This window comes from Triturus cristatus, chromosome 12, assembly GCF_964204655.1.
Source record: "Triturus cristatus chromosome 12, aTriCri1.1, whole genome shotgun sequence".
In the NCBI taxonomy this organism is placed as follows: Eukaryota; Metazoa; Chordata; class Amphibia; order Caudata; family Salamandridae; genus Triturus; species Triturus cristatus.
In genome coordinates, this window is record NC_140595.1 from 863,277,467 (window position 1) to 863,305,133 (window position 27,667).

Sequence of the window (27,667 nt, forward strand, 5' to 3'; positions counted from 1 at the left end):
TAAATCGCCCAAATATCTAAAGAATCCTGCATCTTCATCTGTACAGAATAGTGCTTTGATATGGACACTATGGAGAAAATGTAGAGGTGGTGCAACAGTCATTTCTGTTCTTGTTTTTTTTAAATTTAAGTAGCACTTAAATAAACATTAAATGGAAAAATGAAGTCATGCTAACTGACTTTCTCACCACTCAATCAGCTTCATTGCCCAACAGCGTGCATAGTCACTGAGAGATGCAGCTAATAGTTGTTGGAGGCATTTCTGCCCCTGTGCCCTGCCACATCAACCTCCTTCACCCTCCCATACAACAACAAGCATTTACAATGCAATAGGTCTCGCAATGACATTATTTTGAGCTATTGGCATTGTAAATGTCATTATTTTTTTTCCCTTCGTGAAGCATTCATCAAATGAACGACCCCCTCAAACCTATCACTGCTGTGTTAGCGCTCGCTCTCGTGTCATATTCACCTTGTAAAACTCTCTCCAACTATTTAGCACAACAGTGCATATTTCCCAAGACATATTTTGCAAATTGCTCCCAGTGCACATCGCAGTTACTAAGAATCTCTTTCCTACGGCATATGTAAACCCCTGTGGATTTTTCTCCCATGGCACATCACCCCTTGCAGCTCTAGCTCCCAATCTCTGCGTCAAACGGCGATGACCTAACTTTGCTCTTCCCTGCCTCTAGTTCCTATGTGCCCAGGGCCGGCTGTAGTGCTGGTGGCGCCCTGTGCGACAATGTTTGCTGGCGCCTCCCCACCCCCCCCCCCCCCAATGACCACCTCCACCACGGATTCTCTCACTAGCACCCTTTAACAGTGACCAAGTCACCATAACCACACTCTCTCAGATGCATTGAATTAGTTATATAGTGCCACTCATACCAGTGTAGGGTGTCCGAGCACTTTGCATCACACACACATTACACAGAGACAATCAATCATACGAGTGTAAATCAATCAGTGTATAGGAAATGTTACTTAAGCCAAAGGACTGAAAGTGTAGGAGTCGCATGTCACCCATACTGGTAGGCAGTATAGTTTAAGAGTGCTTGGTGTGGAGAAGCACAAACGCAGAGTCGAAAAAGAAACAGCATAGTTGGGAGTTTTCTTTAATAATAAGAATAGATTTCTAGCCAAATTAACCCTTTTTGCAACATTAATCAATGTTCTAATAATGTATACTTTGCAGTGTGTATGCAGTTCTGGGATGAAAGTTAATAGCTCACTGTTGTGTATTAGGACTTTAAGTTATAAATTGCAAGTAACAAAAGGATGTCTCTTTTGAAAGCAGTAATCTGCTGACCTGTTTACATCATATGTAATCTACTTGATACAAGTTCTTTGCAGCAGGGATATTAACCCTCTGCACTAACTTCACCCAAGTCAAAACCTCAACTATACAAAACACTGATCTCTCTCCAGGAAGATAATTAATCACACGAGTTTTCTTGACATTTATGTGAGGCCTGGCAATTGCAGGCGGAAAGAAACGCTGCAGCAGGTGCTTCAAAAGCTTAAACTTTCAAACACGGCGCCCCCAGGAAGCCAGCACCTGGTGCGGTGGCACCGGTCACACCGCCCTAAAGCCGGCCCTGTATGTGCCACGACACTTGCTTATGTCCCCAGGCCTCCGTTTACACGTGATCCTCCTTTCTTATGTTTAAACGCAGTGCCCCTCCCTAGCTTCAGTTTAGATCAGATCGAATACACCCACGGCCACCTCTTTCAAAAAACGTCCTGCCTTTCATTAAGCAACCCACCCTTCTCACCGGCCTACTCCGATTTGTGGCAAAACAAAAGGTTGCTGGAGCTGCAGCCGATGTCCTGGGGTGTTTTCACACCTCTTAATGGACATCTGCTGCTGCCACTGCTCCAACAATTATCTTGTGTGAACTACCGCTTTGAGGGGGTGCTGGAGTGTCTCTGCAGACACGGAGCTCCCAGCCCCCCCCCACCCCATCTCTGGAGCAGTTTCAGGGCAGCAGTTTCCCCTTTCTTTTGGACGCCCCTGTGAACCTCTGACTCGGATTTTACAGAGGAGCACAGAGGCTCGAGGAGCATTGGTTTTGTCAGTATTTTCCCGTTTTTATATATAAATACAGACAAAAGCTAAAAAGCTTTCCGTCTGTATTTATATGTAAAAATCCGTTTAAACGGAAAACCGGGAGCCTTAATCATAAATCTTTCTCTTTGCGTCAAGCTTCTAGGTGGCTCTCTCCCGAATCTTCCCCTTTTACTCCTCATTGGCTTTTTATTGAACAAATATTGCTGCTGCCCTTTTCCTTTAATGAGGTCATCCATTTCCCTTCTAAACACTCTTGTACATTTCTCCCTTTATTTAGACATACCTCTTCCCTTTTGTCATCCTTAGTTCATTCCTCTCTTGTTACCCGTGAATCTTTTCTCGCCTCCCCTATTTGGTATAATTCACTCGTCCTCCTAAATAATAGACCCATTTTTTGGAGTTCATGGAGACGTCTTGGTATCATGTGGGTCAACCAGTTCTTTGATGGAACTACTCCCTGCTCCTTTCCTCAATTTCAACTCTTATTTCAATGTCCCCGATCTTTTCTCCGACAATTCTCCACGCTTATGGCAATAATTCTAGAGGCCTACTATTCCCTTCCGTCTTTGTCATCACCTCCTGTCCAAAATCCCCTTCTCACCTTACTTCTCTCCCTCCCCAAAGCTTCTCTCATTTATAAATTCTTCTTATCTCCCAATCCTAACCGGTCTAAATCGAAAGTTGAACTTTCCTGGGAATCCGATTTGGGTTGTGTCTGGTCTGTTGCTCTTTGGGATAAAGTTTGGTCCAGATCCTTAAAAATTTCCCGCTCTGCCTCTCTTACTCAAACTTTATTTTTTCTATACCACAAGTTGTTTCTTTCTCCGATTTCTTTGTCACGTTTTTCTGCTTCTTCTGACTCTAAATGCTGGACTTGTGGCTTTCCTGATGCTGATATTATTCACCTCTTTTTTTTCTGCCCTGCAGTTTCTAAATTCTGGGATGAGATTTGTCTATACATTTCTCGAATATTTAATATAAACATACCTTATTCTCTGTCTCTTCTCTTCCTGGGTAGCTTATCTGAATCTCTTTCTGAATCTCTATCTGACTCCTCCGACTTTCCCCTTCACTCCCTTCGCTTACTTGATCTTATGCTTGCGCTTGCATTTCAACACATCTCATTTAATTGGAAATCCCTTACAAACGTCTCCATAAAGTGTTGGTGGAATTCGCTTTGTCACTTTCATCGACTTGATGTTGCTTTTGCTTCATCCTGCAAGCCGGTCCTTAACAGGGACCTTTTTTGGTTACCACTTTCTACTTACTTGGATCGTATGGCTTTAAAGAATCTCTCACACACCACTGCAGAAAACTTCAAACCCCCTTGAATTGAGTATTCTCTCTGTTCTTTATATATTATATTGTATATTTTGTTATATGACTTTACTGCCTTTATATTTTATATATCATGTATACCGTACTTTTCATATGATTTATTCATAATTCTTGGTTCCTTTGCTTTTCTTTCTATTTCATGATTCCATGCTGTTCTTGCTTCCTCCCCCCCTTTTCCTTTTTCCTTTTTCCTTTCTACTCTTGTCCCTTCCTTTACTTTAAAAAAAAAAAAATCTTATAAAATGCTTTTAATTTTTCTATATGGACTTTAGCCTAAATTACTGTGTACGTTTATATCCACGATTTCTTATGTATTTGCTAATCTCCATATGTATTGATTAATTTATTTAATAAAGCTTTTCAAACTTAAAAGAAAAAGGAAACCATCTTCACCATGCAGCCATTGCTGTGCCTAAGTTAAACATAAACATCAAGCACAGGTAAGAGAGAAGTTTGGGGGAGGCAGAATTAATAATGGACATGTTTTCAATGATTTCAATTTCACACACCAGTCCAGATAAAGAATGCATAGACTAGAGGACAGACTGAAAGTAATAGAAGGACAAGTCAATCAGTGAGGTGTGTCACATCTATCTGTTTGTGTCTTACACAGTCAGCCAATTATTTAAATAAAACACAGGCTATGGGCGGCCCTGCACCAGCAAGGAAACAGTGTGATGTAAAACAGTTACCCCACCTACAAAACATTAACAACATTGCATGTAACATAGAAAAATATATTTAATTTACCCTAACAAAAATAAACTAAACCCACAAAAGCTGACCCACCCCCCTCCCTAACCCCAACCAATGTCTGTAGGAAAGTCCAGGAGAAAAAGTCCATAAAGCTAAAACCCAACGCCCAAACCAGTTCCCACCCACCCATCAAGAATTAAAAAAGGGGCAGAACTTGATGACAGGGACTAAGGTGTGGGGCGGGACTCAAGGAGGACACGCATCTGCTCCTCTAAACGGGCGACGCAGCGTCTGAGGGCGCGGCAGTTGCAGCCACAGTGGGGGGGGCATCAGAGATGGCACTACGGTGGCGGCGGGCAGCCGCCAGACGGTGGCGCCGTACCGCTGGAGGGCGGTGGCTGGGGCCCGGGGCACTGGAGGAGGCTTCAATTGCTGCTGCAGTCTCCTCCTCCTCCTCTGCCAAGACCACCAGCCGCCGGTATTCACGCTGGATTGCCTCCAGCTTCCGGCGCCGTGCCTTGGCGGCCAACTCCCTTCGATTTAGTTTAGAAGTAGCTGTGTATCAAAAAGAAAAAAACAAGACAATTGTAAAATATACTCTTAGAAAAACAGTTAGACAAGTTAATTATTTATACACATAGTGGCATGGTAGAGTAGCACTATAAAGCACAGTAGTACATAACATTTTAAATCTCGCCCGTCCTTCTTCCTTCCACCCGTCTTTCACTTTTTAGTTGAACAGTGCACCAGGTGCTCTTCTCCATAAAACTTTCAAAGCGGAGTTGAAATCAGATAGATGAGGCCATTGGTTACTCAATACTCCCGCTCCTATGCCAATTAAAGGGATTCTAGTCTTCTAGTTCACTCTTCAAACATTCACAACAACTCATACTTACTTACTTACGACATCGGATGGCTGGCGGACTTTGTCCGCCCGCCATCCTCACGCTAAAAATGGTGGGGGTCCCGTGTGGACAATTCATTAGGATGATTTTTTTTACATTCTGGTTGGTGGTGCCGAAAGCAATGCTAAAAATACATGTTGTGCTGCTTTTCCAAGCACAACATGACGGGCCCCGCACGGAGCCTGTCACGTTTTGCTTTGAAAGGCAGGGGGGGTACCATAGCATAGGTAGGTACCCTCCATGGGGCCCCCAAGCATATTCTGCAATGTCTGCATGCCTTTCCGTGGCGGACGGCAATGCCGCCACGCAAAGGCATTCCAAAATGCAGATTATATGGCTGGCGGTGTGTTCAGAGAGACACCACCGCCATATTGAACCCTTTTCCGCCTGGTCGACATGTGGGGGGTCTGACTTTTTTCTACAGGGAGGTTTGCCCCTGCGGTGTCGGCGGTGAATACCGCCGGCCCGGCGGGGGCAATACGCCCGCCATCCTAATGGGGCCCTAAGTCTCAACAGTACAGTATACATACAGTACACCCTTGCAGTGAGTGTACTGTCAAGTTCAACAATAGTTAAGGATTATGAATCTAACTTACCACCGCCCGCCACTGGTGCTGCCACTCCCCCTACCGCTCCGTTGGTATCTGCAGCAACTGCCGCATCCTCTCCCTCCACGTCGCCTTCGCTGGCCCCGGCAATGGTGGTCGGTAGTGCGCCTAGAAAACATTACACATTTATTAGGCGTCATATACACCTCCCCCCTATTGATCAGTAGCAAGGTTGAAAAATGAGTTAATACTAACATACATCACTAGTACAAATCAGGTAGTAGTAGAGTAGACACTAATAGTTATATATGGTCATTCTAGCCTTTGCTTAGTTAGCCCGAGCCATGCAACCATTTTACCTTTGTGTCTTTTATTTTTGCACATGTGACGTTACCTTGCAGCTTTTTGTATAAGACACCTTTGAGCCCACATGACCTGCCTCACACTGCTACTGTCTACGCGCTGCGTACAAGCGGTCAACAAAAACATTAACAAGCCACTTTTTTAGGAAGTACTGGTATACTGTTAGTCCATATTGCTTATCCATAAATGCTACACTTTTTGGCACGGCTGAGAAATGCTTGCAAGTTGCAATATACTTACGCGCACCATTTCATTTTTCACATTACAGACGGAAGATTCCCGTCTACGAACCAGAGCTTTGCAGAGCTTCTGAATGACGCAACAACTTCCAGTACTAGGTTCTTCTAAGATGAGGGGTCCCTTCACTCACATCTTCATTTATAAATTTATATAAACTAAATTCCTAGGGGATGGTGGTGCTGCCTTCCACCACTGTTCAGTTACCATGATTTAATTCCCAACTGTAAGTAAGTGTAACAACAATGTTTATTGTTTTAATGTTATTGATTTTCCGGTTGGTGCTGCATTTTATAATAGAACAATGTACAGAGCTTCTCAATTCAAAATAAACATTTTGAACTTACATAGACTTGGTGGTATTTGGTGTGGATTAACTTACACGAGTGAGCAAATTAAAGTAAGGGTGTGCATGTGCATTGCTTCCACGACTGAGAGGTTGGGTGTGTTATGTTCTGGGTTGTCTACTTGTTGGGTATCTTGGGGGGAGGGTTCAGAGACCTAATAGTTATGACAAGACAGTACTATAGTCGAGCAGGGGATTGTGGTGGGTTCTGAATTTCTGATTGAGGTGTGTGAGGAAGGTCCAACCTACCATCACCAACATCCTATTTTCTTGCGCAAAGGTCTGTATGTGCAAGATCCCTACAACACTAGTAGGATGTCCTATAGGCTATCCTGTCAAAATAGTAATAAATCTGGTTGGGCATTTGCTGCTGTGAATTTTCAAAGCCTCAAGATTAACAAAGACTCAAGATCAATAAGACTAGAAGTAGTACAAGAGGACAACCCAAAGGATTGGACTCAATGGCTAGAGCTACTGGTGAATATGAGTTTTATTACAACCTTTCACATAAAGAGTGGCTCTGGCCAACTGGGCAAGCTTAGCTACTACAGTACAGACAGACTGATAGTAGTAGTAGTACTGAGAGTCATCATAGCAGAGGCAGGGATAAGATTTTTGAAACCGTACAGATCGAAGGATAATTGTTGGTAAAAAAAATAGCATTTGGAAACTGAAACAATAGTTCGTGAAAAATATGGTGCAGTAGAAGTTATGGAAGAAGAAATATTATTAAAAACAAGAAGACTTACTGGGGCCAGCAGAGGAGCCCTCATTGGTGTCCTCCTGGTGGTGCTGTTTGGACTGTTGTCCCGCCAACTCCCCACTCCCTGTCTGTCTGCCCCTGGGTGCTGATGAACAGGAAAGATATAAGAAAGAGACAAACATTGATGGATGGTGTCAAACAAATACAATATTTTTCAACAACGGTCAAAAAACACTTATGTAAACAACAATTGCAATAACTAAATTGACCGATCTCATCTGGTCAACAAGTAGTATCGGGGGATTCGCGGTTCGACTACTTAAGTTACTATTTATCAACAGTAATCCAGTCTTCCATTCTGATTCCAGAATACTAAGTTACAACTAAGCCTAAGTACGACGTACCACCCGACCTAGCCCACCTATTCCAGGCATGCCAATTGTACATTAAGGAGGCATTTCCACTTGTTTTATTCCTCAACAATGCATATGGTCAAATGGAGGACACATGACTACATTTTTTGTATACACCAAATTTTGGGTTGATTGATTGATGCTGATGTTCTGCTACTGATATGCCAATTACCACCACTCATTGAACAAACTAGAAAAGGTTCTAATAAAGACTGCCGTACTAGCAGCACGTCACGTAACTGAGGGGGCATCACGCATACCACTAACAAATTAGAAACTCATACAAAGTACCTAAACCTAAGTATCAATCCGCCCCTATCTATTAGTGACAGGACAAAGTAAGGAGTGGACTAGAGTCACTGTAGCATTACGTAACTTAATTTCTCTAAAATAAACTCTTACAAAATCACGCTAAGCGAGCGCAAACGCAAAGTTGCAAACAAGTAAGATTAGTAGTAGCGCAGAAGAGCACCTGTGTCATAATCACAGAAGACTTTTAAACGTAATTAACCTGGAATGTAAGCAGCAACATTCTAGCTGGTTGGAAGAAAAAAAAGATATTCGCAATATATAACACAGAGCAGAAGAACAGACACAAAGTAGTAATAATTAAATAGTTAGTCACCAAGCCCCGGGACCTCCACTCCTAGCAGGTCCAGCAGGTCCTGCTCACGGTCCAGGATTTCGGACTACCGGTGCGTCAGCTGCGCCTGGGTGCGCCGGACCCCAGAGAAGCGCGACACTGCCCGGCGCACCTTCCCCCACCGCTGCCGACGCTCCCGGAGGCCGTACCCGGACCCAGGCCTGCCACCTGGTGCCAGGGTTGAGGGGAGGTGGCGCTGCACAAAGAAAATGAGTGCAGCCAACTCCACCTCCCCAAATAAGGCCCGTGCCTGCTCCCCTTGTGGGCGCCGCCTTCCGCAAGGAAGGCGGTCGCGGTTCTGGCTGCGACGGCGACCAGCCCTACCCTTAGACATGGTTCTGGGACGGGGCGGGAAAGAAAAGGTAATAAAATTAAAGAAGTAAAGGAAATAAATAGCAGGCAATAGAAAGAGAGAAAAAGTAGCTAAAAACCAAAAAAAAGTCGACAAAAAACAAAAATATAGAGGCAGGAAAATAGTTAGAGAAATAATAAATAAGAAAGATAAAAAAAGAGTAGCTTTAAACAAAGGATTGAAAAGATGTAGGGAGGATTCAAAATCAGGCCCCAGAACCATGCAATAGAGTGAAAAACAAGATGGCCGCGCCCATTGCGACCACGTGCGCAAGTTCGCGCGATATTTTCTCCCCGAGCATGCAAAAAGCAACGCGATCAAGTAAAAGCGGTCGCGAACAGGAAATATCTACCGCGAACATGCATTGCGTGACCCGGAACAGGAAGTAAGCATCGCAAGAGGGCGGGACATGTGAAAACAAGATGGCCGCGCCCGTGAGCAACCGTATGGGTAAGTTGGCGACCCGCGATCACGCCAAAAATTCCGTGAAACTTCTGCGTCTTCGCGATATTTCCGGCGTGTTTGCGGAGATTTTTAGCATTTTCGCGATAGGTTGCGAAAGTTAATTTCGCAAATTCCGCCCACCCCTAATGCTAGTGGCACCCATAAAATCTATTAGAATGATGGACTCCTATATTCAGAGTGTAGAGACCCCAAGCCTGGTGCTTCCAGGAGGTTGGTAATACCTTTGAAGTTTAGGGGCTTGAACTTTGAACTGTGAACTTTTAAAATACCAAAATATTGCTTAAAAATCACAACAGTAACTAAATCGTATTTACTCACCTGTTTCGAGGAACTGTCCCAGGACTGAATCTAGGATCCAGTCCTGGAGTTAGATAAGTAATCCTTAAAGTAACTAATTGCATTTAACTTGAAATTCCCATTGCGCTCAATGTATAATTGTGTTTGAATTGTGTTGCCAATTGCAACAAACTGTAACTATTGCATTCAAAAGTCTATTGCCTATTGCAAAGTATTTAACTAAAGCATCTAATTCTGAGAAAGTATATTTTGATACCTATTGTTGGTTCTAAAATAAAACAACCATATATTTTTATATACAAACCATTGGCCTAGAGTTCAGTTCTTGAGTGTGTAAGACTATTTGCTGACAGAGTGTGTACAACAAATGCTTTACACTGTCCTCTGATACTGCCTTACTGCTTGACCAAGCGACCACTTTAGAGAGTAAGGTTATATCTAACTTTAGCCTCTGCCAAACCTCTGGGGACTGTGCACACTGTACCTATTTGGGGACAGTGTATAGAGAGCCACTTTCCTACAGAAGGGGGAAGAGTTTACTCACTTTACAAGATATATCCAGTGTTTACTCACTATACAAGATATATCCTGTGTTTACTTACTTTAATGCAAGATATACCCAGTGTTTACTCACTTTACTGCAAGATACACCCCGTGTTTACTCACTTTACTGCAAGATATACCCAGTGTTTACTCACTTTACTGCAAGATACATCCTGTGTTTACTCACTTTACAAGGTATATCTTGTGTTTACTGTTTTACTGCAAGATACACCCCGTGTTTACTCACTTTATTGCAAGATATGTACCCCTTGTTTACTCAATTTACTGCAAGATACACCCCGTGTTTACTCACTTTACTGCAAGATATCCCCAGTGTTTAGTCACTTTACTGTAAGGTACACCCCGTGTTTACTCACTTTACTGCAAGATATGCCCAGTGCTTACTCACTTTACTGCAAGATACCCCCGTGTTTATTCACTTTACAAGATATATCCTGTGTTTACTCACTTTACTGCAAGATATACCCAGTGTTTACTCACTTTACTGGAAGATATATCATATCTTTACTCGCTTTACAAGGTATATCCTGTGTTTACTCACTTTACTGCAAGATATACCCAGTGTTTACTCACTTTACTGCAAGATACACCCCGTGTTTACTCACTTTACTGCAAGATACACCCCGTGTTTACTCACTTTACTGCAAGATGCACCCCGTGTTTACTCACTTTACAAGATACATCCAGTGTTTACTCACTTTACTGCAAGATACATCCAGTGTTTACTCACTTTACTGCATGATACACCCCGTGTTTACTCACTTTACTGCAAGATACATCCAGTGTTTACTCACTTTACTGCAGATGCACCCCACGTTTACTCACTTTACAAGATACACCCCGTGTTTACTCACTTTACAAGATACACCCTGGATTTACTCATTTTACTGCAAGATACACCCCGTGTTTACTCACTTTACTGCAAGATACACCCCGTGTTTACTCACTTTACTGCAAGATACATCCAATACATCCAATGTTTACTCACTTTACTGCAAGATACACCCTGTGTTTACTCACTTTACAAGATACACCCAGTGTTTACTCACTTTACTGCAAGATACACCCCGTGTTTACTCACCACTCTGCAGGAAACACCCTGTGTTTACTCACTGTACTAGATACACCCAGTGTTTGCTCACTTTACAAGATACACCCCGTGTTTACTCACTTTACAAGACACACCCAGTGTTTACTCACTTTACAAGATACATCCAGTGTTTACTCACTTTACTGCAAGATACATCCAGTGTTTACTCACTTTACTGCAAGATACACCCCATGCTTACTCACTTTACGGGAAGATACATCCAGTGTTTACTCACTTTACAAGATACAACAAGTGTTTACTCACTTTACAAGGTACACCCAGTGATTACTCACTGTACTGCAAGATACATCCCATGTTTACTCACTTTACTGCAAGATACACCCCGTGTTTACTCACTTTACAAGATACACCCAGTTTTTACTCACTTTACTGCAAGATACACCCCATGTTTACTCACCACTCTGCAAGAAACACCCTGTGTTTACTCACTTTACTAGATACACCCAGTGTTTACTCACTTTACAAGCTACACCCCGTGTTTACTCACTTTACAAGACACACCCAGTGTTTACTCACTTTACAAGATACATCCAGTGTTTACTCACTTTAGTGCAAGATACATCCAGTGTTTACTGACTTTACTGCAAGATACACCCCATGCGTACTCACTTTATGGCAAGATACATCCAGTGTTTACTCACTTTACAAGATACAACAAGTGTTTACTGACTTTACAAGATACACCCAGTGATTACTCACTTTACTGCAAGATACATCCCGTGTTTACTCACTTTACTGCAAGATACACCCCATGTTTACTCACTTTACGAGATAAACACAGTGTTTACTCACTTTACAAGATACACCCCGTGTTTACTCACTTTACAAGATACAACAAGTGTTTAATCACTTTACAAGATACATCCAGTGTTTACTCACTTTACTGCAAGATACATCCAATGTTGACTCACTTTACTGCAAGATACACCCCATGTTTACTCACTTTACTGCAAGATACACCCTGTGTTTACTCACTTCACAAGATACACCCAGTGTTTACTCACTTTAAAAGATACACCCCGTGTTTACTCACTTTACAAGATACATCCAGTGTTTACTTACTTTACAAGATACATCCAGTGTTTACTCACTTTACTGCAAGATACACCCCATGTTTACTCACTTTACTGCAAGATACATCCCGTGTTTACTAACTTTACAAGAAACACCCAGTGTTTACTCACTTTACTGCAAGTTACACCCCGTGTTTACTCACTTTACTGCAAGATATGCCCAGTGCTTACTCACTTTACTGCAAGATACCCCGTGTTTATTCACTTTACAAGATATATCCTGTGTTTACTCACTTTACTTCAAGATATACCCAGTGTTTACTCACTTTACTGGAAGATATATCATATGTTTACTCGCTTTACAAGGTATATCCTGTGTTTACTCACTTTACTGCAAGATATACCCAGTGTTTACTCACTTTACTGCAAGATACACCCCATGTTTACTCACTTTACTGCAAGATACACCCCATGCTTACTCAATTTACCGCAAGATACACCCCGTGTTTACTCACTTTACTGCAAGATATGCCCAGTGCTTACTCACTTTACTGCAAGATACCCCCGTGTTTATTCACTTTACAAGATATATCCTGTGTTTACTCACTTTACTGCAAGATATACCCAGTGTTTACTCACTTTACTGGAAGATATATAATTTGTTTACTCACTTTACAAGGTATATCCTGTGTTTACTCACTTTACTGCAAGATATACCGTGTTTACTCACTTTACTGCAAGATACACCCTGTGTTTACTCACTTTACTGCAAGATGCACCCCGTGTTTACTCACTTTACTGCAAGATTCACCTAGTGTATACTCACTTTACAAGATGCACCCCGTGTTTACTCACTTTACAAGATACACCCAGTGTTTACTCACTTTACAAGATACATCCAGTGTTTACTCACTGTACTGCAAGATACATCCAGTGTTTACTCACTTTACTGCATGATACACCCCATGTTTACTCACTTTACTGCAAGATACATCCAGTGTTTACTCACTTTACTGCAGATGCACCCCATGTTTACTCACTTTACAAGATACACCCCGTGTTTACTCACTTTACAAGATACACCCTGGGTTTACTCATTTTACTGCAAGATACACCCCGTGTTTACTCACTTTACTGCAAGATACACCCCGTGTTTACTCACTTTACTGCAAGATACATCCAGTGTTTACTCACTTTATTGCAAGATACACCCCGTGTTTACTCACTTTACAAGATATACCCAGTGTTTACTCACTTTACTGCAAGATACACCCCGTGTTTACTCACCACTCTGCAAGAAACACCCTGTGTTTACTCACTTTACTAGATACACCCAGTGTTTACTCACTTTACAAGACACACCCCGTGTTTACTCACTTTAAAAGACACACCCATGTTTACTCACTTTACAAGATACATCCAGTGTTTACTCACTTTACTGCAAGATACATCCAGTGTTTACTCACTTTACTGCAAGATACACCCCATGCTTACTCACTTTACGGCAAGATACATCCAGTGTTTACTCACTTTACAAGATACAACAAGTGTTTACTGACTTTACAAGATACACCCAGTGATTACTCACTTTGCGGCAAGATACATCCAGTGTTTACTCATTTTACTGCAAGATACACCCCGTGTTTACTCACTTTACAAGATACACCCAGTTTTTACACACTTTACTGCAAGATACACCCCGTGTTTACTCACCACTCTGCAAGAAACACTCTATGTTTACTCACTTTACTAGATACACGCAGTGTTTACTCACTTTACAAGACACACCCAGTGTTTACTCACTTTACAAGATACATCCAGTGTTTACTCACTTTACTGCAAGATACATCCAGTGTTTACTCACTTTGCTGCAAGATACACCCCATGCTCACTCACTTTATGGCAAGATCCATCCAGTGTTTACTCACTTTACAAGATAGAACAAGTGTTTACTGACTTTACAAGATACACCCAGTGATTACTCACTTTACTGCAAGATACATCCCGTGTTTACTCACTTTACTGCAAGGTACACCCCATGTTTACTCACTTTACGAGATAATCACAGTGTTTACTCACTTTACAAGATACACCCCGTGTTTACTCACTTTACAAGATACAACCAGCGTTTAATCACTTTACAAGATACATCCAGTGTTTACTCACTTTACTGCAAGATACATCCAATGTTTACTCACTTTACTGCAAGATACACCCCATGTTTCCTCACTTTATTTCAAGATACACCCTGTGTTTACTCACTTTACTGCAAGATACACCCTGTGTTTACTCACTTTCCAAGATACACCCAGTGTTTACTCACTTTAAAAGATACACCCCGTGTTTACTCACTTTACAAGATACATCCAGTGTTTACTTACTTTACAAGATACATCCAGTGTTTACTCACTTTACCGCAAGATACACCCCATGTTGAGTCACTTTACTGCAAGATACACCCAATGTTTACTCACTTTACTGTAAGATACACCCTGTGTTTACCCACTTTACAAGATACACCCGGTGTTTACTCACTTTAAAAGATACACCCCGTGTTTACTCACTTTACAAGATACATCCAGTGTTTACTTACTTTACAAGATACATCCAGTGTTTACTCACTTTACTGCAAGATACACCCCATGTTTACTCACTTTACTGCAAGATACACCCCATGTTTACTCACTTTACTGCAAGATACACCCTGTGTTTACTCACTTCACAAGATACACCCAGTGTTTACTCACTTTAAAAGATACACCCCGTGTTTACTCAGTTTACAAGATACATCCAGTGTTTACTTACTTTACAAGATACATCCAGTGTTTACTCACTTTACTGCAAGATACACCCCATGTTGACTCACTTTACTGCAAGATACACTCAATGTTTACTCACTTTACTGCAAGATACACCCTGTGTTGACTCACTTTACAAGATACACCCGGTGTTTACTCACTTTAAAAGATACACCCCGTGTTTACTCACTTTACAAGATACATCCAGTGTTTACTCACTTTACTGCAAGATACACCCCGTGTTTACTCACTTTACTGCAAGATGCACCCCGTGTTTACTCACTTTACTGCAAGATTCACCTAGTGTATACTCACTTTACAAGATGCACCCCGTGTTTACTCACTTTACAAGATACACCCAGTGTTTACTCACTGTACAAGATACATCCAGTGTTTACTCACTTTACTGCAAGATACATCCAGTGTTTACTCACTTTACTGCATGATACACCCCATGTTTACTCACTTTACTGCAGATGCACCCCATGTTTACTCCCTTTACAAGATACACCCCGTGTTTACTCACTTTACAAGATACACCCTGGGTTTACTCATTTTACTGCAAGATACACCCCGTGTTTACTCACTTTACTGCAAGATACACCCTGTGTTTACTCACTTTACTGCAAGATACATCCAGTGTTTACTCACTTTATTGCAAGATACACCCCGTGTTTACTCACTTTACAAGATACACCCAGTGTTTACTCACTTTACTGCAAGATACACCCCGTTTTTACTCACCACTCTGCAAGAAACACCCTGTGTTTACTCACTTTACTAGATACACCCAGTGTTTACTCACTTTACAAGACACACCCCGTGTTTACTCACTTTAAAAGACACACCCAGTGTTTACTCACTTTACAAGATACATCCAGTGTTTACTCACTTTACTGCAAGATACATCCAGTGTTTACTCACTTTACTGCAAGATACACCCCATGCTTACTCACTTTACGGCAAGATACATCCAGTGTTTACTCACTTTACAAGATACAACAAGTGTTTACTGACTTTACAAGATACACCCAGTGATTACTCACTTTGCGGCAAGATACATCCCGTGTTTACTCACTTTACTGCAAGATACACCCCGTGTTTACTCACTTTACAAGATACACCCAGTTTTTACACACTTTACTGCAAGATACACCCCGTATTTACTCACCACTCTGCAAGAAACACCCTGTGTTTACTCACTTTACTAGATACACCCAGTGTTTACTCACTTTACAAGACACACCCAGTGTTTACTCACTTTACAAGATACATCCAGTGTTTACTCACTTTACTGCAAGATACATCCAGTGTTTACTCACTTTACTGCAAGATACACCCCATGCTCACTCACTTTACGGCAAGATACATCTAGTGTTTACTCACTTTACAAGATACAACAAGTGTTTACTGACTTTACAAGATACACCCAGTGATTACTCACTTTACTGCAAGATATATCCCGTGTTTACTCACTTTACTGCAAGGTACACCCCATGTTTACTCACTTTACGAGATAATCACAGTGTTTACTCACTTTACAAGATACACCCCGTGTTTACTCACTTTACAAGATACAACCAGTGTTTAATCACTTTACAAGATACATCCAGTGTTTACTCACTTTACTGCAAGATACATCCAATGTTTACTCACTTTACTGCAAGATACACCCCATGTTTCCTCACTTTATTGCAAGATACACCCTGTGTTTACTCACTTTACTGCAAGATACACCCTGTGTTTACTCACTTTACAAGATACACCCAGTGTTTACTCACTTTAAAAGATACACCCCGTGTTTACTCACTTTACAAGATACATCCAGTGTTTACTTACTTTACAAGATACATCCAGTGTTTACTCACTTTACTGCAAGATACACCCCATGTTTACTCACTTTACTGCAAGATACACCCCATGTTTACTCACTTTACTGCAAGATACACCCTGTGTTTACTCACTTCACAAGATACACCCAGTGTTTACTCACTTTAAAAGATACACCCCGTGTTTACTCACTTTACAAGATACATCCAGTGTTTACTTACTTTACAAGATACATCCAGTGTTTACTCACTTTACTGCAAGATACACCCCGTGTTTACTCACTTTACTGCAAGATACACCCCATGTTTACTCACTTTACTGCAAGATACACCCTGTGTTTACTCACTTCACAAGATACACCCAGTGTTTACTCACTTTAAAAGATACACCCCGTGTTTACTCACTTTACAAGATACATCCAGTGTTTACTTACTTTACAAGATACATCCAGTGTTTACTCACTTTACTGCAAGATACACCCCGTGTTTACTCACTTTACTGCAAGATACACCCCGTGTTTACTAACTTTACAAGAAACACCCAGTGTTTACTCACTTTACTGCAAGATACACCCCGTGTTTACTCACCACTCTGCAAGAAACACCCTGTGTTTACTCACTTTACTAGATACACCCAGTGTTTACTCACTTTACAAGACACACCCCGTGTTTACTCTCTTTAAAAGACACACCCAGTGTTTACTCACTTTACAAGATACATCCAGTGTTTACTCACTTTACTGCAAGATACATCCAGTGTTTACTCACTTTACTGCAAGATACACCCCATGCTTACTCACTTTACGGCAAGATACATCCAGTGTTTACTCACTTTACAAGATACAACAAGTGTTTACTGACTTTACAAGATGCACCCAGTGATTACTCACTTTGCGGCAAGATACATCCCGTGTTTACTCACTTTACAAGATACACCCAGTTTTTACACACTTTACTGCAAGATACACCCCGTATTTACTCACCACTCTGCAAGAAACACCCTGTGTTTACTCACTTTACTAGATACACCCAGTGTTTACTCACTTTACAAGACACACCCAGTGTTTACTCACTTTACAAGATACATCCAGTGTTTACTCACTTTACTGCAAGATACATCCAGTGTTTACTCACTTTACTGCAAGATACACCCCATGCTCACTCACTTTACGGCAAGATACATCCAGTGTTTACTCACTTTACAAGATACAACAAGTGTTTACTGACTTTACAAGATACACCCAGTGATTACTCACTTTACTGCAAGATACATCCCGTGTTTACTCACTTTACTGCAAGGTACACCCCATGTTTACTCACTTTACGAGATAATCACAGTGTTTACTCACTTTACAAGCTACACCCCGTGTTTACTCACTTTACAAGATACAACCAGTGTTTAATCACTTTACAAGATACATCCAGTGTTTACTCAATTTACTGCAAGATACATCCAATGTTTACTCACTTTACTGCAAGATACACCCCATGTTTCCTCACTTTATTGCAAGGTACACCCTGTGTTTACTCACTTTACTGCAAGATACACCCTGTGTTAACTCACTTTACAAGATACACCCAGTGTTTACTCACTTTAAAAGATACACCCCGTGTTTACTCACTTTACAAGATACATCCAGTGTTTACTTACTTTACAAGATACATCCAGTTTTTACTCACTTTACTGCAAGATACACCCCATGTTGACTCACTTTACTGCAAGATACACCCAATGTTTACTCACTTTACTGCAAGATACACCCTGTGTTTACTCACTTTACAAGCTACACCCCGTGTTTACTCACTTTACAAGACACACCCAGTGTTTACTCACTTTACAAGATACATCCAGTGTTTACTCACTTTAGTGCAAGATACATCCAGTGTTTAGTGACTTTACTGCAAGATACACCCCATGCTTACTCACTTCATGGCAAGATACATCCAGTGTTTACTCACTTTACAAGATACAACAAGTGTTTACTGACTTTACAAGATACACCCAGTGATTACTCACTTTACTGCAAGATACATCCCGTGTTTACTCACTTTACTGCAAGATACACCCCATGTTTACTCACTTTACGAGATAAACACAGTGTTTACTCACTTTACAAGATACACCCCGTGTTTGCTCACTTTACAAGATACAACAAGTGTTTAATCACTTTACAAGATACATCCAGTGTTTACTCACTTTACTGCAAGATACATCCAATGTTGACTCACTTTACTGCAAGATACACCCCATGTTTACTCACTTTACTGCAAGATACACCCTGTGTTTACTCACTTCACAAGATACACCCAGTGTTTACTCACTTTAAAAGATACACCCCATGTTTACTCACTTTACAAGATACATCCAGTGTTTACTTACTGTACAAGATACATCCAGTGTTTACTCACTTTACTGCAAGATACACCCCATGTTTACTCACTTTACTGCAAGATACACCCCGTGTTTACTAACTTTACAAGAAACACCCAGTGTTTACTCACTTTACTGCAAGTTACACCCCGTGTTTACTCACCTTACTGCAAGATATGCCCAGTGCTTACTCACTTTACTGCAAGATACCCCGTGTTTATTCACTTTACAAGATATATCCTGTGTTTACTCACTTTACTGCAAGATATATCCAGTGTTTACTCACTTTACTGGAAGATATATCATATGTTTACTCGCTTTACAAGGTATATCCTGTGTTTACTCACTTTACTGCAAGATATACCCAGTGTTTACTCACTTTACTGCAAGATACACCCCATGTTTACTCACTTTACTGCAAGATACACCCCATGCTTACTCAATTTACTGCAAGATACACCCCGTGTTTACTCACTTTACTGCAAGATATACCCAGTGTTTTCTCACTTTACTGGAAGATATATAATTTGTTTACTCGCTTCACAAGGTATATCCTGTGTTTACTCACTTTACTGCAAGATATACCCAGTGTTTACTCACTTTACTGCAAGATACACCCCATGTTTACTCACTTTACTGCAAGATACACCCCATGCTTACTCAATTTACTGCAAGATACACCCCGTGTTTACTCACTTTACTGCAAGATACACCCAGTGTTTTCTCACTTTACTGGAAGATATATAATTTGTTTACTCGCTTTACAAGGTATATCCTGTGTTTACTCACTTTACTGCAAGATATACCCAGTGTTTACTCACTTTACTGCAAGATAAACCCTGTGTTTTCTCACTTTACTGCAAGATGCACCCCGTGTTTACTCACTTTACTGCAAGATTCACCTAGTGTATACTCACTTTACAAGATGCACCCCGTGTTTACTCACTTTACAAGATACACCCAGTGTTTACTCACTTTACAAGATACATCCAGTGTTTACTCACTTTACTGCAAGATACATCCAGTGTTTACTCACTTTACTGCATGATACACCCCATGTTTACTCACTTTACTGCAAGATACATCCAGTGTTTACTCACTTTACTGCAGATGCACCCTATGTTTACTCACTTTACAAGATACACCCCGTGTTTACTCACTTTACAAGATACACCCTGGGTTTACTCATTTTACTGCAAGATACACCCCGTGTTTACTCACTTTACTGCAAGATACACCCCGTGTTTACTCACTTTACTGCAAGATACATCCAGTGTTTACTCACTTTATTGCAAGATACACCCCGTTTTTACTCACTTTACAAGATACACCCAGTGTTTACTCACTTTACTGCAAGATACACCCCGTGTTTACTCACCACTCTGCAAGAAACACCCTGTGTTTACTCACTTTACTAGATACACCCAGTGTTTACTCACTTTAGAAGACACACCCCGTGTTTACTCACTTTAAAAGACACACCCAGTGTTTACTCACTTTACAAGATACATCCAGTGTTTACTCACTTTACTGCAAGATACATCCAGTGTTTACTCACTTTACTGCAAGATACACCCCATGCTTACTCACTTTACGGCAAGATACATCCAGTGTTTACTCACTTCACAAGATACACCCAGTGTTTACTCACTTTAAAAGATACACCCCATGTTTACTCACTTTACAAGATACATCCAGTGTTTACTTACTGTACAAGATACATCCAGTGTTTACTCACTTTACTGCAAGATACACCCCATGTTTACTCACTTTACTGCAAGATACACCCCGTGTTTACTAACTTTACAAGAAACACCCAGTGTTTACTCACTTTACTGCAAGTTACACCCCGTGTTTACTCACTTTACTGCAAGATATGCCCAGTGCTTACTCACTTTACTGCAAGATACCCCGTGTTTATTCACTTTACAAGATATATCCTGTGTTTACTCACTTTACTGCAAGATATATCCAGTGTTTACTCACTTTACTGGAAGATATATCATATGTTTACTCGCTTTACAAGGTATATCCTGTGTTTACTCACTTTACTGCAAGATATACCCAGTGTTTACTCACTTTACTGCAAGATACACCCCATGTTTACTCACTTTACTGCAAGATACACCCCATGCTTACTCAATTTACTGCAAGATACACCCCGTGTTTACTCACTTTACTGCAAGATATACCCAGTGTTTTCTCACTTTACTGGAAGATATATAATTTGTTTACTCGCTTCACAAGGTATATCCTGTGTTTACTCACTTTACTGCAAGATATACCCAGTGTTTACTCACTTTACTGCAAGATACACCCCATGTTTACTCACTTTACTGCAAGATACACCCCATGCTTACTCAATTTACTGCAAGATACACCCCGTGTTTACTCACTTTACTGCAAGATACACCCAGTGTTTTCTCACTTTACTGGAAGATATATAATTTGTTTACTCGCTTTACAAGGTATATCCTGTGTTTACTCACTTTACTGCAAGATATACCCAGTGTTTACTCACTTTACTGCAAGATAAACCCTGTGTTTACTCACTTTACTACAAGATGCACCCCGTGTTTACTCACTTTACTGCAAGATTCACCTAGTGTATACTCACTTTACAAGATGCACCCCGTGTTTACTCACTTTACAAGATACACCCAGTGTTTACTCACTTTACAAGATACATCCAGTGTTTACTCACTTTACTGCAAGATACATCCAGTGTTTACTCACTTTACTGCATGATACACCCCATGTTTACTCACTTTACTGCAAGATAAATCCAGTGTTTACTCACTTTACTGCAGATGCACCCTATGTTTACTCACTTTACAAGATACACCCCGTGTTTACTCACTTTACAAGATACACCCTGGGTTTACTCATTTTACTGCAAGATACACCCCGTGTTTACTCACTTTACTGCAAGATACACCCCGTGTTTACTCACTTTACTGCAAGATACATCCAGTGTTTACTCACTTTATTGCAAGATACACCCCGTTTTTACTCACTTTACAAGATACACCCAGTGTTTACTCACTTTACTGCAAGATACACCCCGTGTTTACTCACCACTCTGCAAGAAACACCCTGTGTTTACTCACTTTACTAGATACACCCAGTGTTTACTCACTTTAGAAGACACACCCCGTTTTTACTCACTTTAAAAGACACACCCAGTGTTTACTCACTTTACAAGATACATCCAGTGTTTACTCACTTTACTGCAAGATACATCCAGTGTTTACTCACTTTACTGCAAGATACACCCCATGCTTACTCACTTTACGGCAAGATACATCCAGTGTTTACTCACTTTACAAGATACAACAAGTGTTTACTGACTTTACAAGATACACCCAGTGATTACTCCCTTTGCGGCAAGATACATGCCGTGTTTACTCACTTTACTGCAAGATACACCCCGTGTTTACTCACTTTACAAGATACACCCAGTTTTTACACACTTTACTGCAAGATACACCCCGTGTTTACTCACCACTCTGCAAGAAACACCCTGTGTTTACTCACTTTACTAGATACACGCAGTGTTTACTCACTTTACAAGACACACCCAGTGTTTACTCACTTTACAAGATACATCCAGTGTTTACTCACTTTACTGCAAGATACATCCAGTGTTTACTCACTTTACTGCAAGATACACCCCATGCTCACTCACTTTACGGCAAGATACATCCAGTGTTTACTCACTTTACAAGATAGAACAAGTGTTTACTGACTTTACAAGATACACCCAGTGATTACTTACTTTACTGCAAGATACATCCCGTGTTTACTCACTTTACTGCAAGGTACACCCAATGTTTACTCACTTTACGAGATAATCACAGTGTTTACTCACTTTACAAGATACACCCCGTGTTTACTCACTTTACAAGATACAACCAGTGTTTAATCACTTTACAAGATACATCCAGTGTTTACTCACTTTACTGCAAGATACATCCAATGTTTACTCACTTTACTGCAAGATACACCCCATGTTTCCTCACTTTATTTCAAGATACACCCTGTGTTTACTCACTTTACTGCAAGATACACCCTGTGTTTACTCACTTTACAAGATACACCCAGTGTTTACTCACTTTAAAAGATACACCCCGTGTTTACTCACTTTACAAGATACATCCAGTGTTTACTTACTTTACAAGATACATCCATTGTTTACTCACTTTACTGCAAGATACACCCCATGTTGACTCACTTTACTGCAAGATACACCCAATGTTTACTCACTTTACTGTAAGATACACCCTGTGTTTACTCACTTTACAAGATACACCCGGTGTTTACTCACTTTAAAAGATACACCCCGTGTTTACTCACTTTACAAGATACATCCAGTGTTTACTTACTTTACAAGATACATCCAGTGTTTACTCACTTTACTGCAAGATACACCCCATGTTTACTCACTTTACTGCAAGATACACCCTGTGTTTACTCACTTCACAAGATACACCCAGTGTTTACTCACTTTAAAAGATACACCCCGTGTTTACTCACTTTACAAGATACATCCAGTGTTTACTTACTTTGCAAGATACATCCAGTGTTTACTCACTTTACTGCAAGATACACCCCATGTTGACTCACTTTACTGCGAGATACACTCAATGTTTACTCACTTTACTGCAAGATACACCCTGTGTTTACTCACTTTAAAAGATACACCCCGTGTTTACTCACTTTACAAGATACATCCAGTGTTTACTCACTTTACTGCAAGATACACCCCGTGTTTACTCACTTTACTGCAAGATGCACCCCGTGTTTACTCACTTTACTGCAAGATTCACCTAGTGTATACTCACTTTACAAGATGCACCCCGTGTTTACTCACTTTACAAGATACACCCAGTGTTTACTCACTTTACAAGATACATCCAGTGTTTACTCACTTTACTGCAAGATACATCCAGTGTTTACTCACTTTACTGCATGATACACCCCATGTTTACTCACTTTACTGCAGATGCACCCCATGTTTACTCCCTTTACAAGATACACCCCGTGTTTACTCACTTTACAAGATACACCCTGGGTTTACTCATTTTACTGCAAGATACACCCCGTGTTTACTCACTTTACTGCAAGATACACCCTGTGTTTACTCACTTTACTGCAAGATACATCCAGTGTTTACTCACTTTATTGCAAGATACACCCCATGTTTACTCACTTTACAAGATACACCCAGTGTTTACTCACTTTACTGCAAGATACACCCCGTGTTTACTCACCACTATGCAAGAAACACCCTGTGTTTACTCACTTTACTAGATACACCCAGTGTTTACTCACTTTACAAGACACACCCCGTGTTTACTCACTTTAAAAGACACACCCAGTGTTTACTCACTTTACAAGATACATCCAGTGTTTACTCACTTTACTGCAAGATACATCCAGTGTTTACTCACTTTACTGCAAGATACACCCCATGCTTACTCACTTTACGGCAAGATACATCCAGTGTTTACTCACTTTACAAGATACAACAAGTGTTTACTGACTTTACAAGATACACCCAGTGATTACTCACTTTGCGGCAAGATACATCCCGTGTTTACTCACTTTACTGCAAGATACACCCCGTGTTTACTCACTTTACAAGATACACCCAGTTTTTACACACTTTACTGCAAGATACACCCCGTATTTACTCACCACTCTGCAAGAAACACCCTGTGTTTACTCACTTTACTAGATACACCCAGTGTTTACTCACTTTACAAGACACACCCAGTGTTTACTCACTTTACAAGATACATCCAGTGTTTACTCACTTTACTGCAAGATACATCCAGTGTTTACTCACTTTACTGCAAGATACACCCCATGCTCACTCACTTTACGGCAAGATACATCCAGTGTTTACTCACTTTACAAGATACAACAAGTGTTTACTGACTTTACAAGATAAACCCAGTGATTACTCACTTTACTGCAAGATACATCCCGTGTTTACTCACTTTACTGCAAGGTACACCCCATGTTTACTCACTTTACGAGATAATCACAGTGTCTACTCACTTTACAAGATACACCCCGTGTTTACTCACTTTACAAGATACAACCAGTGTTTAATCACTTTACAAGATACATCCAGTGTTTACTCACTTCACTGCAAGATACATCCAATGTTTACTCACTTTACTGCAAGATACACCCCATGTTTCCTCACTTTATTGCAAGATACACCCTGTGTTTACTCACTTTACTGCAAGATACACCCTGTGTTTACTCACTTTACAAGATACACCCAGTGTTTACTCACTTTAAAAGATACACCCCGTGTTTACTCACTTTACAAGATGCATCCAGTGTTTACTTACTTTACAAGATACATCCAGTGTTTACTCACTTTACTGCAAGATACACCCCATGTTTACTCACTTTACTGCAAGATACACCCCATGTTTACTCACTTTACTGCAAGATACACCCTGTGTTTACTCACTTCACAAGATACACCCATTGTTTACTCACTTTAAAAGATACACCCCGTGTTTACTCACTTTCCAAGATACATCCAGTGTTTACTTCCTGTACAAGATACATCCAGTGTTTACTCACTTTACTGCAAGATACACTCAATGTTTACTCACTTTACTGCAAGATACACCCCGTGTTTACTAACTTTACAAGATACACCCAGTGTTTACTCACTTTAAAAGATACACCCCGTGTTTACTCACTTTACAAGATACATCCAGTGTTTACTTACTTTACAAGATACATCCAGTGTTTACTCACTTTACTGCAAGATACACCCCATGTTGACTCACTTTACTGCAAGATACACTCAATGTTTACTCACTTTACTGCAAGATACACCCTGTGTTTACTCATTTTACAAGATACACCCGGTGTTTACTCACTTTAAAAGATACACCCCGTGTTTACTCACTTTACAAGATACATCCAGTGTTTACTCACTTTACTGCAAGATACACCCCGTGTTTACTCACTTTACTGCAAGATGCACCCCGTGTTTACTCACTTTACGGCAAGATTCACCTAGTGTATGCTCACTTTACAAGATGCACCCCGTGTTTACTCACTTTACAAGAGACACCCAGTGTTTACTCACTTTACAAGATACATCCAGTGTTTACTCACTTTACTGCAAGATACATCCAGTGTTTACTCACTTTACTGCATGATACACCCCATGTTTACCCACTTTACTGCAGATGCACCCCATGTTTACTCCCTTTACAAGATACACCCCGTGTTTACTCACTTTACAAGATACACCCTGGGTTTACTCATTTTACTGCAAGATACACCCCGTGTTTACTCACTTTACTGCAAGATACACCCTGTGTTTACTCACTTTACTGCAAGATACATCCAGTGTTTACTCACTTTATTGCAAGATACACCCCGTGTTTACTCACTTTACAAGATACACCCAGTGTTTACTCACTTTACTGCAAGATACACCCCGTGTTTACTCACCACTCTGCAAGAAACACCCTGTGTTTACTCACTTTACTAGATACACCCAGTGTTTACTCACTTTACAAGACACACCCCGTGTTTACTCACTTTAAAAGACACACCCAGTGTTTACTCACTTTACAAGATACATCCAGTGTTTACTCACTTTACTGCAAGATACATCCAGTGTTTACTCACTTTACTGCAAGATACACCCCATGCTTACTCACTTTACGGCAAGATACATCCAGTGTTTACTCACTTTACAAGATACAACAAGTGTTTACTGACTTTACAAGATACACCCAGTGATTACTCACTTTGCGGCAAGATACATCCCGTGTTTACTCACTTTACTGCAAGATACACCCCGTGTTTACTCACTTTACAAGATACACCCAGTTTTTACACACTTTACTGCAAGATACACCCCGTATTTACTCACCACTCTGCAAGAAACACCCTGTGTTTACTCACTTTACTAGATACACCCAGTGTTTACTCACTTTACAAGACACACCCAGTGTTTACTCACTTTACAAGATACATCCAGTGTTTACTCACTTTACTGCAAGATACATCCAGTGTTTACTCACTTTACTGCAAGATACACCCCATGCTCACTCACTTTACGGCAAGATACATCCAGTGTTTACTCACTTTACAAGATACAACAAGTGTTTACTGACTTTACAAGATACACCCAGTGATTACTCACTTTACTGCAAGATACATCCCGTGTTTACTCACTTTACTGCAAGGTACACCCCATGTTTACTCTCTTTACGAGATAATCACAGTGTTTACTCACTTTACAAGATACACCCCGTGTTTACTCACTTTACAAGATACAACCAGTGTTTACTCACTTCACTGCAAGATACATCCAATGTTTACTCACTTTACTGCAAGATACACCCAATGTTTCCTCACTTTATTGCAAGATACACCCTGTGTTTACTCACTTTACTGCAAGATACACCCTGTGTTTACTCACTTTACAAGATACACCCAGTGTTTACTCAGTTTAAAAGATACACCCCGTGTTTACTCACTTTACAAGATACATCCAGTGTTTACTTACTTTACAAGATACATCCAGTTTTTACTCACTTTACTGCAA